General features: G+C 36.7%; 1 protein-coding gene across 4 annotated transcripts in view; it reads left to right on the top strand.

Annotated features, from left to right (window-relative positions):
* The first annotated feature begins 439 nt into the window (after nucleotides 1-439).
* MESR3 (misexpression suppressor of ras 3) overlaps nucleotides 440-16,096 on the top strand; it is a 126,374-nt gene continuing 110,717 nt past the window's right edge. For 2 of the 4 annotated variants that reach the window (XM_070106282.1, XM_036373295.2), the window contains exon 1: nucleotides 444-1,310. The gene's annotated coding sequence lies outside the window, so the exon portion shown is untranslated. Of the gene's footprint in view, nucleotides 1,311-16,096 lie in introns of all 4 variants that reach the window. The other 2 variants (XR_011395072.1, XM_070106283.1) reach the window with 2 other exon arrangements.

Raw genomic sequence — 16,096 nt, 5'->3', positions numbered from 1 at the left:
TTTAGCCTCGTTTTTATATTGATTCATAAAAACATTTGGCAAAGATTTCAACCGATAAAAGTACATTTGTGTTTTGAGTGATAACTGAATATGAATATATTGTTATTAATATAAAATCATCAAAATGTAAACAAATAAATGAGAAGAAAAACAAAAAATGGTTTTATTGACATTATGGATACAATTTTTTTCGTAAGAGGTAACACAACTTTATATAATTGAATGCACAACAGCTAGACATTTTTCACATTTGTTTTTATTTTGGCATATTAAGCTTTGAGACAATTTAAGTACATATGCATAATATTAGTCATAGCTAATTAAAATTTCCAACTAAGCTTTTGCAAAGATATGGAAAATATTTCGTACACTTTTCAAACTGGCCGGCAACATCACTAGCATACTGTTTTCATCGCTATTCCAATATCAACGAATGCTAAGTGGTGTTATTGCGCGTTGTTGCTTTCGACACGTCGGACATCGGACATTGTGTACTGGAATTTGTTTAATTCGTGTTTATGTGGCGGTGAAAACTGAATTTGTTTTGAATTTTTGGTTTCGTAGCAAGCAAGTGTGCGATTATAAAATTTAATATTTCATATTCCGTAATTTATGTGTATACGGTTTAACAGTATTTAATAAGAATACGGTAACCCGGTATGCTTCATCGTTTCTAAAGATATTCTTAACTTCATATCTTTCGAATTAAGGTGCTTTCTGTGCGCGTAATTTATCGGCGATTAGCAAGTGTTAATTTTATGAAGTAGGAATATTATATTAGATATTAAAGAATCAAATAAACGCCATTTGACAAAAAAAAAAAAATTAATTAAATATACAATAATTAAATTAATTCCATATACTTGTATGTATGTGCAGTTTATCAAGTTAATGAAACTTCCTTAGAAAAGGGGAATAAAGTGAGTGTTTGTAAAATTAATTGAAAAAGTGTAATAATAATAGTACAAATAAAAGCCAGAATGTCACCATGAAGTAAAAATAAATCTTAAACTTAATTATAAGAAGTGAATTAATTGCCGCCATCCAAGAGTCGCAAGGCTACGATAACACGTTGATCACGGGGATATACCTATTTACCAGTAAGTACTGGATTTGGTGTTTGTGCCAACGCTTTTAGGTGAGCGAACTTTTTAAAAGATTCATGCCAAAGGATTAATGCACTGGTTCTGGTACTTTGTTGTTGCGCACTCAGTAAAAAGCGAGTTAGACGACCAACACCGGCATTTTAAGTTGCATTGACAATAACAACAAAAGTGTGAAAAGTGCAAAAGCAGAAGCAAACACAAAAGGTGGGTAAATCAAAAGCACGACGACAAACACAAAAACTGTGGTTCCTTTCATTACTACCTGTGTATGTGTGTTTTAATATAAAAAGTGGGGATATAATCCCAAACGGGGGTATAACAGTTATAGGTACACACCTACACATATACAAATGTAGACTTACGTGAATAAAGTGTATTGGTGGAAGCGGGTAGCACCAAAAGCACAACAATTTAAAATTTTCCGAGCTTCCCCTTTAACCCCCTTTGTTTCGTTAATATTATTGGTGTGATTGGTTAGTGTCGATTGGAAAGTCAAAAAGGGCAAACCAAAGAACAAATTTAATGTCATTGGAGCTCAGGAGATTCAAGCTTAAATGGATCAATTTAAAGCGAAAATGATAGTGTATTGTTATCAAATACTTAGTACTGAAAATTGTAACGCATATATCTATAAATGGTTAGATTGTTGCGTTAATACACATTTTTAAGCTAAGAGTTTTTGATGGCAGGACTGTTCATACACATGTTTTTATCTTTAAGAATATTTTGATTTTTATCTTTAAGATGGTTTTGACTTAAGAATATTTTTCATTGTTGAACTGGTATATATTACATTTGGATAGTGCACTAAGAAAGTTGATGCATTATGGAGTAAATACACAATACTTGTAAGCGCTTGAGGTTTTAAAGCCTTAAAACATAGTGAAAAAAATATTTTTGAAAATCTTCACCAATTTTTTTTGTTTTACTAAAAATACATATATACAAGTTTATAAAATTTAAAGTAATAAGATTATCTTAAATTTTTTGCCGTATAATTGTTTTGGAAAAATATTTATTTATTCTATGAAACAGATAATTCGTAGTACGATGTTATATTATTCTACATGGACGGAAAAGTCTTTGATTTGCCTAGAATAGTTTCATTATATTTCATTGAATCGTACTCAAGTTATTGGTCCCAACGAGACGCTACGTCTGATGCTGTAATGAAAGAAAGCGAATTTCATGTTTTAATTGACAATTTACAATTTTTTTTTGGTTATTCATGATGTGGAACCGTTGACGCCAACACTGAAATTGCCTTATTGGCCAAATGGTGCACCCTTTTCAGGAATACCACAGGAAATATTAACGCCAGAAACCAATACAGTAATTCTGTTGTGTGACTGTAACATGAGATTGAGTGAGTTAGTTAACATCATTACAACTCAAAAAAATGTTACTCCCGACTTTTTTCGAAATAAAAAGCTTTGCGCGAGATGGCTGCTGCATTTTTTTTAAATATCGCTTGTGGCAATGGCTGAGACGTGGATACAGCATTACACACCAGAGTCCAATTGGAAGTCCATTGAGTTGCTATATTGGAAGTTGTTCAAACTGCCCAAAAATACTGGCGTCGAGCGATCAGTCGGTTATAGCCAGCAATTTTTGGGATTCACATAATTTTCATCATCGTAGGGATCGTAATTTCGCCATATCGTTAGGTTAATGACTTTTCGGCCCATGTTGTATTGATAAAGAAGAAAAAAATATATATATTTAATCTACGGTGCCGTCTCGCATTATGAGAACTTCGAACACTTTAGCTACTTAAAGCTTATCTTAAAAACAAACAAAAGAAGAGCAACTAAAAAATATGCAAAAATACTAGGCGAAAGCAAAAGGTCATAAGAAAAATATGTACACATACAGCAGGACAACACGCCTTTCAATTTTGTTGAGCATAAGCAACCAACATAACATAGCCAAGGCAGCTCAATAGATGCAAGGTGATGGCAACGTTGCGAGTAAAGTCTTTATTTGTTTTGACTGTTTCACTATTATTCATATTGCTTTTATTATTCTTTCCATTTATTGTCATGCTTGGCTATTTCGTTTAGTCTATTTTTGTGCATTTTTGTATTCCTAAGGATGCTTATCATTTTTATGCTACTTTGAAATAACACATTTTTATTTTGCACTCAACTTTTCACACAACCTGTGTGCAGTAGTCTGCTCTCCTGCTTTCACTAGACGCTGTTCTCAGCATCCGGTAAGACTTTCACTTTAGTTGAACTTGATTATTGTCGCAACCAAGGAAACAAGCGGTACAAACGGCGAGAGTGGCACTTAAGCGAACAATGAGCTCGGAAGAGGCACTCACGCATACGCTGGATATACTCAACAGCCCTTATCATATTTTTACAAACACATACTGAGGCATAAAAAGAAAAGCACAGGATACCCACCTAGCGAAACCGGATGTGTGGAGTAGGAAGGAAGCAACGAATAGCAATGAAATAATGCCTTGGGCATAACTTGGCACGCTGCTTTTACCCTCCAACTGCTGCAATGTAGTCTATTTTTAGGCGTATATGATAGCTACTATGATACACTGAACCGTTATACACAGTTCAAACACTTAGTTACAAATAAGAAGCATATGCAAGCAAATATTACAAAAGAAAAACAATTGGGCAAACAATTGATGTCGCCTGCTGGTCAACACTGGTGCACGCCTTTGAAGAGGCAATACCCAAACAAGTTTCAGCAACAAGAAATTTCGTTACGCGTGCGAATAAACAAGCGGCCGAAAGAAAACAGTTTGGCTTAATTTACGCTCAAATAATATACGCAAATACTAAGAACGGTCATAACAACAATAACTGTAAAGCCGAATAAGAAAAATATACAAATAATAAAAAGTAGAATAAATAGAGCGGCGTTGCGTTAAAATTTCAAACACCCGAGTTGACAGCATTTCAGCTGCTTTTCTCGCCCACCGCAGCCGATAAGCAAATAAAGGAAAGCTTACTTTCAGGCTATTTTACCATGTTAGATAAGCCTGCTGTCACAAGGGGGAAAACAGCGTACGATAGACGTTAAAATTCTCCATCCTCTGCTTCTCAGTTTTGGCTCCTCTTTATGGCATGAAAGTGAAAGGCTCACAAACTGTAGGAGGCGCTTATATGTTCTGAAAAAATATTGTGTATCCAAACCACAGTAAATAAAAATACAATGAAATAAAATTGTCTAAGATAAACAACGCAGACTTAACTAAGGCGCAGCGCTCTGAAATAGCCAAACCAAGAATAAATAAAATTTTAAGTACTTTTATTGCATGAAAGGATGCTCCAAACGTCTGTCGGTATTGAGAATACTACGGATTAACATAATGAAAGTAATTGTGGCATGTGATAAGCCGTTGGCGAGACATAGATTCGTGTATGACTAATGTAAGAGATAGCTAATGAAATCTAACAGTTATTTTAATGAGAAACCATAAGCTTTGCTTAAGTTGTGTCGTATCCCTCTAAGTGTCTCATCGCTAGTCAGTTAAAAAACAGCATGGGCAATCATTTGGTCTACTACAAGGTTTTCATTACTCGAAATCGTGATACAACTTTTTATTATTGACTCCTTTTTTTGGAAGCATACGACTAACCTAATAAATAAAAAAAAATTGAAATAAGTGATCTTCTCTATTTGGCAACAACGTTTATAATTTTAATTTTAAACGATTTTGAGAATAAATTTACCGGAGAGTGTTTTACTAACTCATTCTCATCTATAAAAGTGCACTAGCCATTCGAGTTCATTTGAAAAAATAACGATTTTTACCAACCATACCACTTTCTTCAATCTGAGCACCGATTGGTTCAATAATTGATTACAAAAATTAGCAGTAAATTGTAATAATAAGAAAAAAATCGTAAGTAGCTTTCTAGATAATGTATCTGTAAAGCTACAGTTAGACTATCGAATGGATAAGTGCGCTAGTTTCCGGCAACTGTGGTCGTCAGATTTGAAAAAAATACGTGTTAAAAATTTTACGTAAAGCTTAATGACCTGTATGTTTGAACATTACAGTGGCTTGGACAGGGATATTTGTTTTCCTAGCTTACCTATTGAGTAATGTTTTTAGAACCCCAAAGTGTAGCTTAAGCCAAAAAGATAATAAATTTAAACTGGACGGCTGTAGTCGTAGTAGTTTTTGGCAAGTCTGAACTAATTCGGTTTGTTGTGCTTGATTTTTGAAAATTATTCTCGGGTCGAGCTGAGTCGATTTAGCCAAGTCAGTCCGTCTGTTTGTATATACGCGAACTAGTCCCTCAATTTTTGAGATATCGATCTGAAATTTTGTACACGTCTTTTTCTCCCCAAGCTGCTCATTTGTCGGAAGCGCCGATATCAGACCACTATAGCATATAGCTGAACAATAGGAATTAAGTGCTGGTATGGACAATTCTTTAATTTGACTTCACGAAATTTAACACGGTTTATTGTCTAAGGCAACGGTGTAATCTCGGATGAAATTGTTCAGACCAGATCCCTATGCCATACAAACTGACAGATCAAAATCAAGTTCTTTTATAGAATCTTTTGTATTTTTGACGGGTATTACAGCTTCGTTGCAACCGAAGTTAACATTTTTATACTCTCGCAGCCTGTTGCTACAGAGTATAATAGTTTTGTTCACCTATCGGTTGTTTGTATCACTTAAAACTAGTCGAGTTAGATATAGGGTTATGTATATATAAATGATCAGGATGAAGAGACGAGTTGAAATCCGGGTGACTGTCTGTCCGTCTGTCCGTCCGTCCGTCTGTCCGTGCAAGCTCTACTTTGAGTAAAAATTGAGATATCTTCATGAAACTTGGTAGACATGTTTCTTGATACCGTGAGACGGTTGGTATTGCAGATGGGCGTAATCGCACCACTGCCACGCCCACAAAACGCCATTATTCAAAAACAAGTAAATTGCCATAACTAAGCTCCACAACAAGATACAAGACTCTTATTTGGTATACAGGATTACAATAGGGAGGGGCATCTGCGGTTAAAATTTTTGTTTAAAGTGGGCGTGGTCCCGCCGCTAATAGTTTTAATGTGCATATCTCCTAACCCGCTAATGCAATAATAACAAAATTCACTGGAAGCAAATGTTTTTAGCACTTCTATTGACGGTGTGAAAATGGGTGAAATCGCGTGGCAAATCCGCCCACTCCCCATATAACGGTACTGTTAAAAACTACTAAAAGCGCGATAAATCAAGCATTAAACACGCCAGAGACAATAAATTTTATCTCTGGGATGGTATGAAATGACTTTATGGGAACCGCGTTCAAAATTAGACAGTGGGCGTGGCACAGCCCACTTTTAGGTGAAAACCCATATCTTGAGATCTGCTTAACCGATTTCAACCAAATTCGGTACATAACGTTCTTTAGATATTTCTATGTCATAGTGCGAAAATGGGCGAAATCGGATTACAACCACGCCTATTTTCCATATGACACCATTTTAAATACCACTTGATTCTTTCACTTTCCACTATGAAAATCAGGTAACAATGATTATATCGGGGTAAAACTTTGCGTGAATAATGCAATTAAAGTATGTCACCTTGCGGCCAAAAATTGTCTAAATCGAACCAAACTGTTCAAGCCCCTAAGTACTAAATATGTGGACCCCAGTGCCTATAGTTGACCTTCTACCGAAAATATCAGTCAATCCACAAAGAAATCTCAAACGAGTATACCATTTGACTTTGCGAGAGTATAAAATGTTCGGTTACATCCGAACTTAGCCCTTCCTTACTTGTTTCTTGTTGTATTTATCCAAAGACGATGTAATTCGAGTAGCACTTCGATGATATTTTTCTGGTGCGACAAGTGTATACAATATCAAGAATAGCAAGTGTGAACTGAGCTCCGATCGTATTTAATGAAGCGGAAAAAATGTGTGTGCGAATGTAGCATGTGTATTTATGTATGTACTTATGGTAAGTATATATGGTTTTGTATTCTCGCTTGAAGGTTTCGTCTATTTACGCTTTAGTATTTTCTTTTAAGTGAATCTTGAATGTTATGGTGATGCTTGCAAAAAGGCGTAAATCAGTGGTGTTAATAACTGTAAAGGGCGCGACTGATAATTATATGCATGTATGTATAAGTATAATTAAATAAAAGCAAAGTCAAATTAACCAAACAAATGCGACAATAATACTTAATTCAAGGCGTATGCTTTATTCATCGTCACATACATACACACATACATATGTACAACAATATTACTAAACAGTTATTTGCACAGGTGCAAAAGTACGTGCAGAAAAAACGCTTCTTTATTATTTTTAAATGCGAACTTAAGAAGAGAAAATAAGCTGCGAATGAAAACATGTACTTAGTTGAAGGTGTCCGCGCCGCTGTTGTAGCATTGGCAGCACGTGCCACAAATAGCCACAAAAATGCTTTTAATCACTGCGAGCGACTGCTGTTGCCACACAGCATTTGCATACGGAGGCAGCTTTGAGGCTTTAAGTATTTAGTGCACTTGAGAGCGTTTAAAATTGCAAAAACCTAAGTCGCCGCCCTCATGGTTTGGGTGTTTATGTGTTTGAGGTGTTCAAGTGCGCCTGTAATTGAAATTGCAATGAAAACAAGGACTCCTCCGATGTGTGTCACTTGTGGTATGTGAATGGTGCTCGACAAATGTATGTAGGTGCGTAGTTGCTTGACCCTAAATGCTAATTGCATGTTCAGATGCAGTCATAAATTACCATAGGTGTGCAACATTTGCACTTTACAGTGTGGCCACTATGCGTATGGATTAACACGCTTTACTACTCGACTAAAAAACGAATCATAATTGCACGATTGCCATGCCGGAAGCAGAAACTAAGGCATATGCAAAAAGCGAACTCACGCATCTACGTCCTTATCTTGCGACTGCTCTGCTCTATATATGTACACACCCCGTACCTCGAAGCGGGCAGCGGCACAGATGCAGTTGTTGAAAATGCAAATGAATGACTTAAACTGGGTGAAAAGGTTGGAGCTGAGCTGAGTATGAGTTGAGAGTGCGAACGCATAAAGTCGCTTTTTGCTTCTGCTTTTTTATGTAAAACGGCATTACACTAAGAAAATTAAACTTTGAACCAAACCTAACCAAAGTGTGGGGTTTTCATGTAGTTGTTGTTTATGTTTTGGGGATCAAAATCCAGTATATAGGAAAAATAGGTAATACCCCTTGAAAACCGTAATGTCAGGGTGTATAGTTTGAATAAGCAAGGCTGCGGCTTCTCGTGGTAACACTCAGAGCATATTAGTCAAAGCCTGCGCACTTTTTTATTTTTATGTGACAGTTAATCATGCTAAAATATACCAGGTATACCGCCTTAATTTTTTTTCTATTTGGTTGGCATGACACCTGTCAAACATTTTCAATAACATTACAGCCATTGAACAAACAACATCATATTCTTTCATTATTTTGAAAATGTCAAATTTTGTACCGGAAGGTGATGGTATATCTGTCTATGGTATAAGGCAATCTATGGTATTTGGCGATCAATACTTTGGCATCTTCTTTGTTTCACTTTTGAAATAAATCCCATTAAGAAACTAAGCTTTTGATCCACGATTGTCGAAGCAGATCAAGTATCGGAGATCGTTATAACAACAACAACAATAGCTAACTCCATGACCTTGCATAAGTAAATCATTAATTTGCCTCTCTGTAATCAGAAAATGCGATAGCTAGCATAATGCCTGGACACATACGCCTACAGGCCTTTACGTAACCACAACATCCAGTTCAACTTCACCGCGCCAATGAACGGTTATGTTAGCAATCCATCCACTGTCCTACATGCCTAATAGCGAGCAGGTCGAGGAGACAACAAAAATGCGCACGCTTTGCCATGTGACACACTAGAAATGTATGTATGTATGTGTGTGTGCAATTGAGTTCATATACACAAATGTTTGTGGGTGCATGTGTGCCGAATTGGAGTGTGTAAATTTTATTATCATTCGAAATTGTGCTTCCTGAAGCTACAAGCTGTCAACTGCAAGCCTACCGTATGGTGTTTGTTGTTGGAATGCGGAGGTGACAGGCCATAACAAAACCAAGCATGCCACTGCATAAACTGCATAAGGCATAAACGTGCGTTTTGCTACCTGTGACTATCTGTGTACATATGTAATAGGTGTATATACATTATAGATTCGTAAACATGTTTGCTTATGTAAATGGAGCTGAGCTTGCAAAATTTATTATGTCGACTGGTTGTAAGCGCTGAAGTTGACCCAATTCACCGGAATAATTTGCATTCCACCCTCTGTGCAACTCTACCGCTTTCGGCAACCGAAGGATTAGTGGCTGCGTCCGGGGAGCATTATTTTTGTGCGGCACAAACGCATTTGCTAGCTTCCTTATCATTTTTGTGTTGCATTTGTTTTATACCACACTTTGGGTGGAATTAGGGCAAATTTCATTTTCATTCTCATTTACGTACACTTCCAGCTTAGCGGTTATTTAAGTGAAGTTTCACTGCAAATGTTTTAATTTTCAATTTTTAACTTTCCGCTTTGGGCTTGTCTGCTTCCTCTAGTGTAGGGCTGTTTTGCTGGAACCATTTGTGCTCATTCATTAAGTCTGTCAGTATAAATTGGATTTTCCTTTTTACGTTACGTTTTTCATTACGCCAAAACGTTGCCACAATATTTCCTGTTTCTACGTTTTCCGGCATATTGTTTCTTGATTGTGGTTGTGCCTCGCCAGTCACCCGGCTCTCAAATGCTTGCTAGTTGCTCGGTTAGTGTTTTAAATAAAACCGAAATTCCCGCGAGTTTCATCCTTTTGCAGCCGACTAAGCCAGTTAGTGCGCTGGGCCGCAATGCAACGTTTCCGGTGACTTTTCTTGAGTGTAAAGCGACGTAGGGAGCATAGACCTTGCAATGTGTATAAATATTATATATATTTGGTCTAGTAGGACTGTTTGCCATGCATTTCCGCTCGCAACTAATTAAGTGAAAAAGTTTGCATATTACACAATCCCCGTTCCCCACGTCCGTTTCCTTTAAACTGTCATCTTTTATAAAAATATTTACTTGCTGCGTCGCTAGAAAGTGAAAGGGCTTAAACTGCGTCTACTGTAAAATTTTCCTGGTTTTTTTCTAACGGTAATCTCGCTTCATAAATCTGAATTACTTTTATGCGCACACATATGCACCACCCATTGCTGGCGTGCTGCAACAGTTCGCACCGCAGTGGATGCTGCGGCAGGAAACACCAAAGCGTTTTGCCAGTTATGCAAGTCGTGCGAATTTACGCTCACATATGCATGCACATATTTTATTTTTTAGATATAGATTCCAACATTATAAATTACATAACATATATACCTACGCTTGAGTATGTTTGTGAACCACAACGGGATTAGTGATTAGCGAAACTTATTGCTGGGCTTAGTTTTTTGCGAAACTACCTATATTTATACATATGTATTTACTTCTGTACCCTGCGAATAAATAAGGTAGCATTCAGGAGCAGAAACTGTCACATTAAGAGATTGCTCTGACTCCACGAAAAAGGAGTTTTTCGGTCCTCAACTGCAGTAGTTTTGCTTGCTATGTTTGGTGGGATCTAGAGCAAAATTATCGCGCAGCTTTAAATTTCAAAATAAGTTGGACTAGCACAAAGGAAGTCACGTATTTTCAAGTAAAACTATTTGTCATATTAGATCAATCGACAGTCAACGTCGTTGACAGAAGAAACAGTAAGCTGAATTAAAGGCTGTTTTGTTTTTATTTTATTTTAAAAATGAGTTCGGGCAAGTGATTGCCGCAGCTGGCTCGAATAAATTTCAGCCGAGAGGTCCAGTTTTCAACCACTTTTTGCTACAATTGGGGCTAGATGTCAGTAATAACGCGCCGAATATTCTCTTCCAAGACGTCTATCGTGTAGGACTTATCTACGTAGACAAGCGACTTCATATAAAACATATTTATATTTATTTAACCCACAACGCGAGATAATGCGCTCATCAAAAGTTTCCTTCAATAAATTGATTGTTTCTTTGACTGTAAGGCATATAGCGCTGACTTGTTGAAACCAAAGGTCGTCCACATCAACATCCTCAAATTCAGGCACGAAAAGTCATTAATCATGGCTTTATAGTGTGCCCTATTGACTATAACATTATGGCCGGTTTCATTTTTGAAGAAATAAGGACCAATAATACCTTCTGCCCATAGAGCACACCAAACAGTGATTTTTTGATTATTTAACGGCGTCTCATCAATGGCTTGTGGATCATCATCACTCCAAATGCGACAATCTCGTTTATGCACGTATCCATTCAACCAAAAGTGAGTTTCATCTATCTTCAATTAAGTGGATGGCCACAGCTCAAGTTGTTGTGCGCGATACCGAATAGACTCACTCAGGGCTTCTTCGATACACTGCTTCACTGCAGCAATAACGTTCTCAGTGCGCACTGTACGGGGTGTTTGAGGATCCGCATTATCTACTAGAGTACACGTGGTGCGAAACCGACTTTGCTGGACGATTATGTTGATTGAACATTAAACACACCCATTATTTTGATATTAAATTTGCACGATTTGCAAACTTAGTTCCGGAGTAAGTTTGTTCCGTATGAAATGGCAAACCAAACTGAGTATAAATCAAGTAAGAACTGTCAAAAGACTAATGTTTCAGTTAGTGACCGACGCAAAACCGTATCAGCTGATACAACCTATCTTATGAGAGCGTAATGAAAATGAACACTAACCATCGCTTCTACCGTCTGTACCGTGTGATATCCGTATTTTTCCTGTGAAAACGAGTTAGCTTATTGCTCTCTTAAAACGCAGGGTTGCCAGTCTCGATGTTTTGTAGTAATTAAAAAATGAACTTGAATATATTTAAAATATTCTTAAACTAACTCAAAATAACAGTCGAATACTAATATTTATAAATAGGTAGACTATTTTTAATAGTTGGATTTTAGTTCAGATCTTTCACATACTACCGTGTCGTTCACTACCGTGTCCTTCACTAACTGAAGTATAACTCTAAAACACCCGTTATTGAGGGCGTCTATGATTTTAGAAAATCTGTCAACAGCGACCGAAGAAACTTGTACAAGAAGAAAGTGATTCCAACAAGACAATGAACTTCGAACATTTTCCATATTTTCCAGAACTGACATGTTCCTGACCCCAGGCGTTGGAAAGAAGTGTAGCTACAATGAAAGCTAATCGCCGAGACTGTATTGAAAAATATAACGAAAAGTTTGAAGGTCGCTAAAATCGATGTGAAACTGTTTTTCTTTAAGAACGTAATAACTATTCTGCTTAAATGCTACTTGCCTAATCAACCAGATGTAACAATTTTCGGAAGGGGGAACGGTACTTAAATGTGACTGAATTGCGCATTTATTTTGCAAACTTCCACGGTCTCTGGAACTACACAAATACATAAAAAACTAGTTCAAACATAAACTTGCAAGTTTTTTAGCGAATCATTTAATTTCCATGTTGCTGAAAAGTTAAACAAATCACCAATTACTTGCTCAAGTGTTACAAATCTATTATAGTACATGTATGTATGTATGCACCATTTTCATATTGCCATATTGAATGAGCTCAAACACTTGAAGTGCCATTAGTTCCATTCACTACTCATTTAAAGCTTCACTAAGCGCCCGCCACTTGACATATTTGGCTGTAGAATTGGAATGGAGTAATGGAAGACAGGCCTGATTCAGATGGCGGTTGTGAAAATTATGCGTTCCACTGTATGCACCTACATACACTTATAGGATACACTTATAGCATAAGCTATATTGTCACAGCATTCTGTGACATGTCAATTACGCATAAAAAGGAAAAGCTGAACTTGTGTTCTATGTGATTTACGAGTCACCACACTAAGGTGGAGACTGGTACGTGGTCTTTTCGTGAACTGAGCGTGGACTTTCGACTTAACGTATTACACGTGCGTAACACGTTACGAGTTTCCAGCGTCAAATAGTGAAGTTGTAAACTGTGTAAAGATTGCTGAATTGTTTTCGTCGCCATAGTCGCCCAAAAGCCAAAGACTTCTTTCTTTAGTCATTTTTCCCGTTGTGAGTATTGAGCAGCAGCCGCTCCACTTGTCGACACCTCATTATCATCTCTCGGCTTGTGATAGCTTAATTTGTATGCACGACTGCATGCTTTGGGGGACAGGCTTGCATCTGGCTAGAAACAACGTATATAGATGTTAGTACAATATTACATACATACTTGTATGTACATATGTACATTTATATGTAGGTATGAGCAACTCTCTCCATAAATCTCCTCTCCCAATAAATGTATGTACATATTTGAGTTACTTGACATTTACAAGAAAATTTGATTAATGAAGCGTGACTTCTTGGTTGTAGCGACTCACAACTATTGTAGATAAAATAAGAAAGGAACAAGTAAGGCAGGGCTAAGTTCGGATGTAACCGAACATTTTATACTCTCGCAAAGTCAAATGGTATACTCGTTTGAGATTTCTTTGTGGATTGACGGATATTTTCGGTAGAAGGTCAACTATAGGCACTGGGGTCCACATATTTAGTACTTAGGGGTTTGAACAGTTTTGGTTCGATTTAGACAATTTTTGGCCGCAAGGTGGCATACTTTAATTGCATTATTCACGCAAAGTTTTACCTCGATATAATCATTGTTACCTGATTTGCATAGTGGAAAGTGAAAGAATCAGATGGAATTTAAAATGGTGTTATATGAGAAATAGGCGTGGTTGTAGTCCGATTTCACCCATTTGCGCACTATGACATAGAAATATCTAAAGAACGTTATGTACCGAATTTGGTTGAAATCGGTTAAGCAGATCTCAAGATATGGGTTTTCACCTAAAAGTGGGCTGTGCCACGCCCACTGTCTAATTTTGAACGCGGTTCCCATAAAGTCATTTCATACCATCCCAGAGATAAAATTTATTGTCTCTGGCGTGTTTAATGCTTGATTTATCGCGCTTTTAGTAGTTTTTAACAGTACCGTTATATGGGGAGTGGGCGAAGTTGCCACCCGATTTCAACTATTTTCACACCGTCAATAGAAGTGCTAAAAACATTTGCTTCTAGTGAATTTTGTTATTATAGCATTAGCGGTTTAGGAGATATGCACATTAAACCTATTAGAGGCGGGACCACGCCCACTTTTAAAAAAAAAGTTTTAACTGCAGATGCCCCTCCCTAATGTGATCCTGTGTACCAAATAACAGTCTTGTATCTTATTGCGGAGCTTAGTTATGGCAAGTTATTTGTTTTTGATTAATGGCATCTGCAATACCAACCGTCTCACGGTACCAAGAAACATGTCTACCAAGTTTCATAAAGATATCTCAATTTTTACTCAAGTTAGAGCTTGCACGGACGGACGGACAGCCAGTCACCCGGATTTCAACTTGTCTCGTCATCCTGATCATTTATATATATATAACCCTATATCTAACTCGATTAGTTTTGGGTGATACAAACAACCGTTAGGTGAACAAAACTATTATACTCTGTAGCAACAGGTTGCGAGAGTATAAAAATATATTTTAATACTGTACATACATATATATGTGTGTATATGTCAAAAAGTCAGGTTTTTCTTAACTTTGTGAGAGTGTACTCAACCAAAAATGCTGGATCATGTTTGGCTAAGCTTTTTAGATTTACAATAACTCTTTATTGTTACATAAGCGCTGAACGCATAAACCCATAAAGAGCCGCTTGGACATTTATACATACCTATCGACTCGTATGAAGAAAGTTATTCGTAGAAAGAAAGTTATTTGTAACATCTTTTCTCTGGAGTTGCCGCTGTTAGTTCTTCTTCTCCAATTTTCTGTTTCCCTTGGCTTTTCCCATCTCTATCGAGGTGCGGTCAAACGTTAGAAATATCTGGCAAATTTTTGCTCGGTGTATTTGTAATTTTTCATCTCTGTATAACTCTCCTGTTTGCTGCTATGTCTGTTTTGACCATGTCTCGCTTTATTGTATTTTTGACGATTTGTATAATTTTTCAATTGAATAAAGAAAATTAATTTGTATAAATTAGCAATTGCGTTTCAAAAGATGTAAATGGCGTATATATGTATTTATTTATACATGTATATACTTATACTTATATAAATACAAACATATTTGAGTAACAAATCTCATACCATATTGTTGTGGGAATTATTTGAAGTTTTTGATTTTATGAATGTTGATTTGTAGCGCTAAACTACCGTTATTTTTCCGTTGGAACCGCTAGAAGAGGTATAGCGTGGAGTCGTCATAGCTTATTTAAACTATTATCGATTTGCGAATGAAGTCTTGTTCAAACAGAGTTTTTATTATGATATTGTAGACAAAGTAATATAATTATGTTTACACTGTTGACGAGCTGCTAACTTCAGAAATAGAAATTTGGCGATCTTAATTTGCTGGTATCTATTCGGATGCGTCCAAACTAGAGAATGGAGTTCGAGGTGGTGTCATTTTAGCAAAATTACATACCAGAATCGCCTTCCGACTATCAGATCACTTCAGTGTCTGCCAAGCGGAGTTCACAGCAATTAAAGTAGGCCTTCTTGTTATGGTAACTGTGCTCACAACAAGAAATATATTTTTATATAAAGATAGCCAAGCGGCTTTGAAACCACCAAAGTCTCTTGGGGTTTGATCAAAAATACTGAAATAATGCCTTTATCTGGAAACTGTGAAGCAGATGAACAAGCCAGAGCAAGCACCATCCTATAATAGGACTCCGAAAAAGAGGGAAAATATATGCCTCTGGCTACTTGTAGATATTAAATCGACAAACATGTTATAGATATAGCTGAGTCTCGGTCGAGTAAATCCTTAACTTGCTTGACAAGCAGTCAAACGTCACTGTCTAATTGGTAGACATACCAGTAGACTGTGAACACCATATAATAACTATTGTAGAAGCTGTCAAGAGGTTAAACAAAACTATAAAATTTACTGGTACTGAAGAATTGGTAGT

Source organism: Bactrocera oleae, chromosome 3 (genome assembly GCF_042242935.1).
Source record: "Bactrocera oleae isolate idBacOlea1 chromosome 3, idBacOlea1, whole genome shotgun sequence".
Classification (NCBI taxonomy): Eukaryota; Metazoa; Arthropoda; class Insecta; order Diptera; family Tephritidae; genus Bactrocera; species Bactrocera oleae.
The sequence above is the reverse complement of the archived record's forward strand: the minus strand, read 5'-3'. Positions and strand labels throughout refer to the sequence as shown.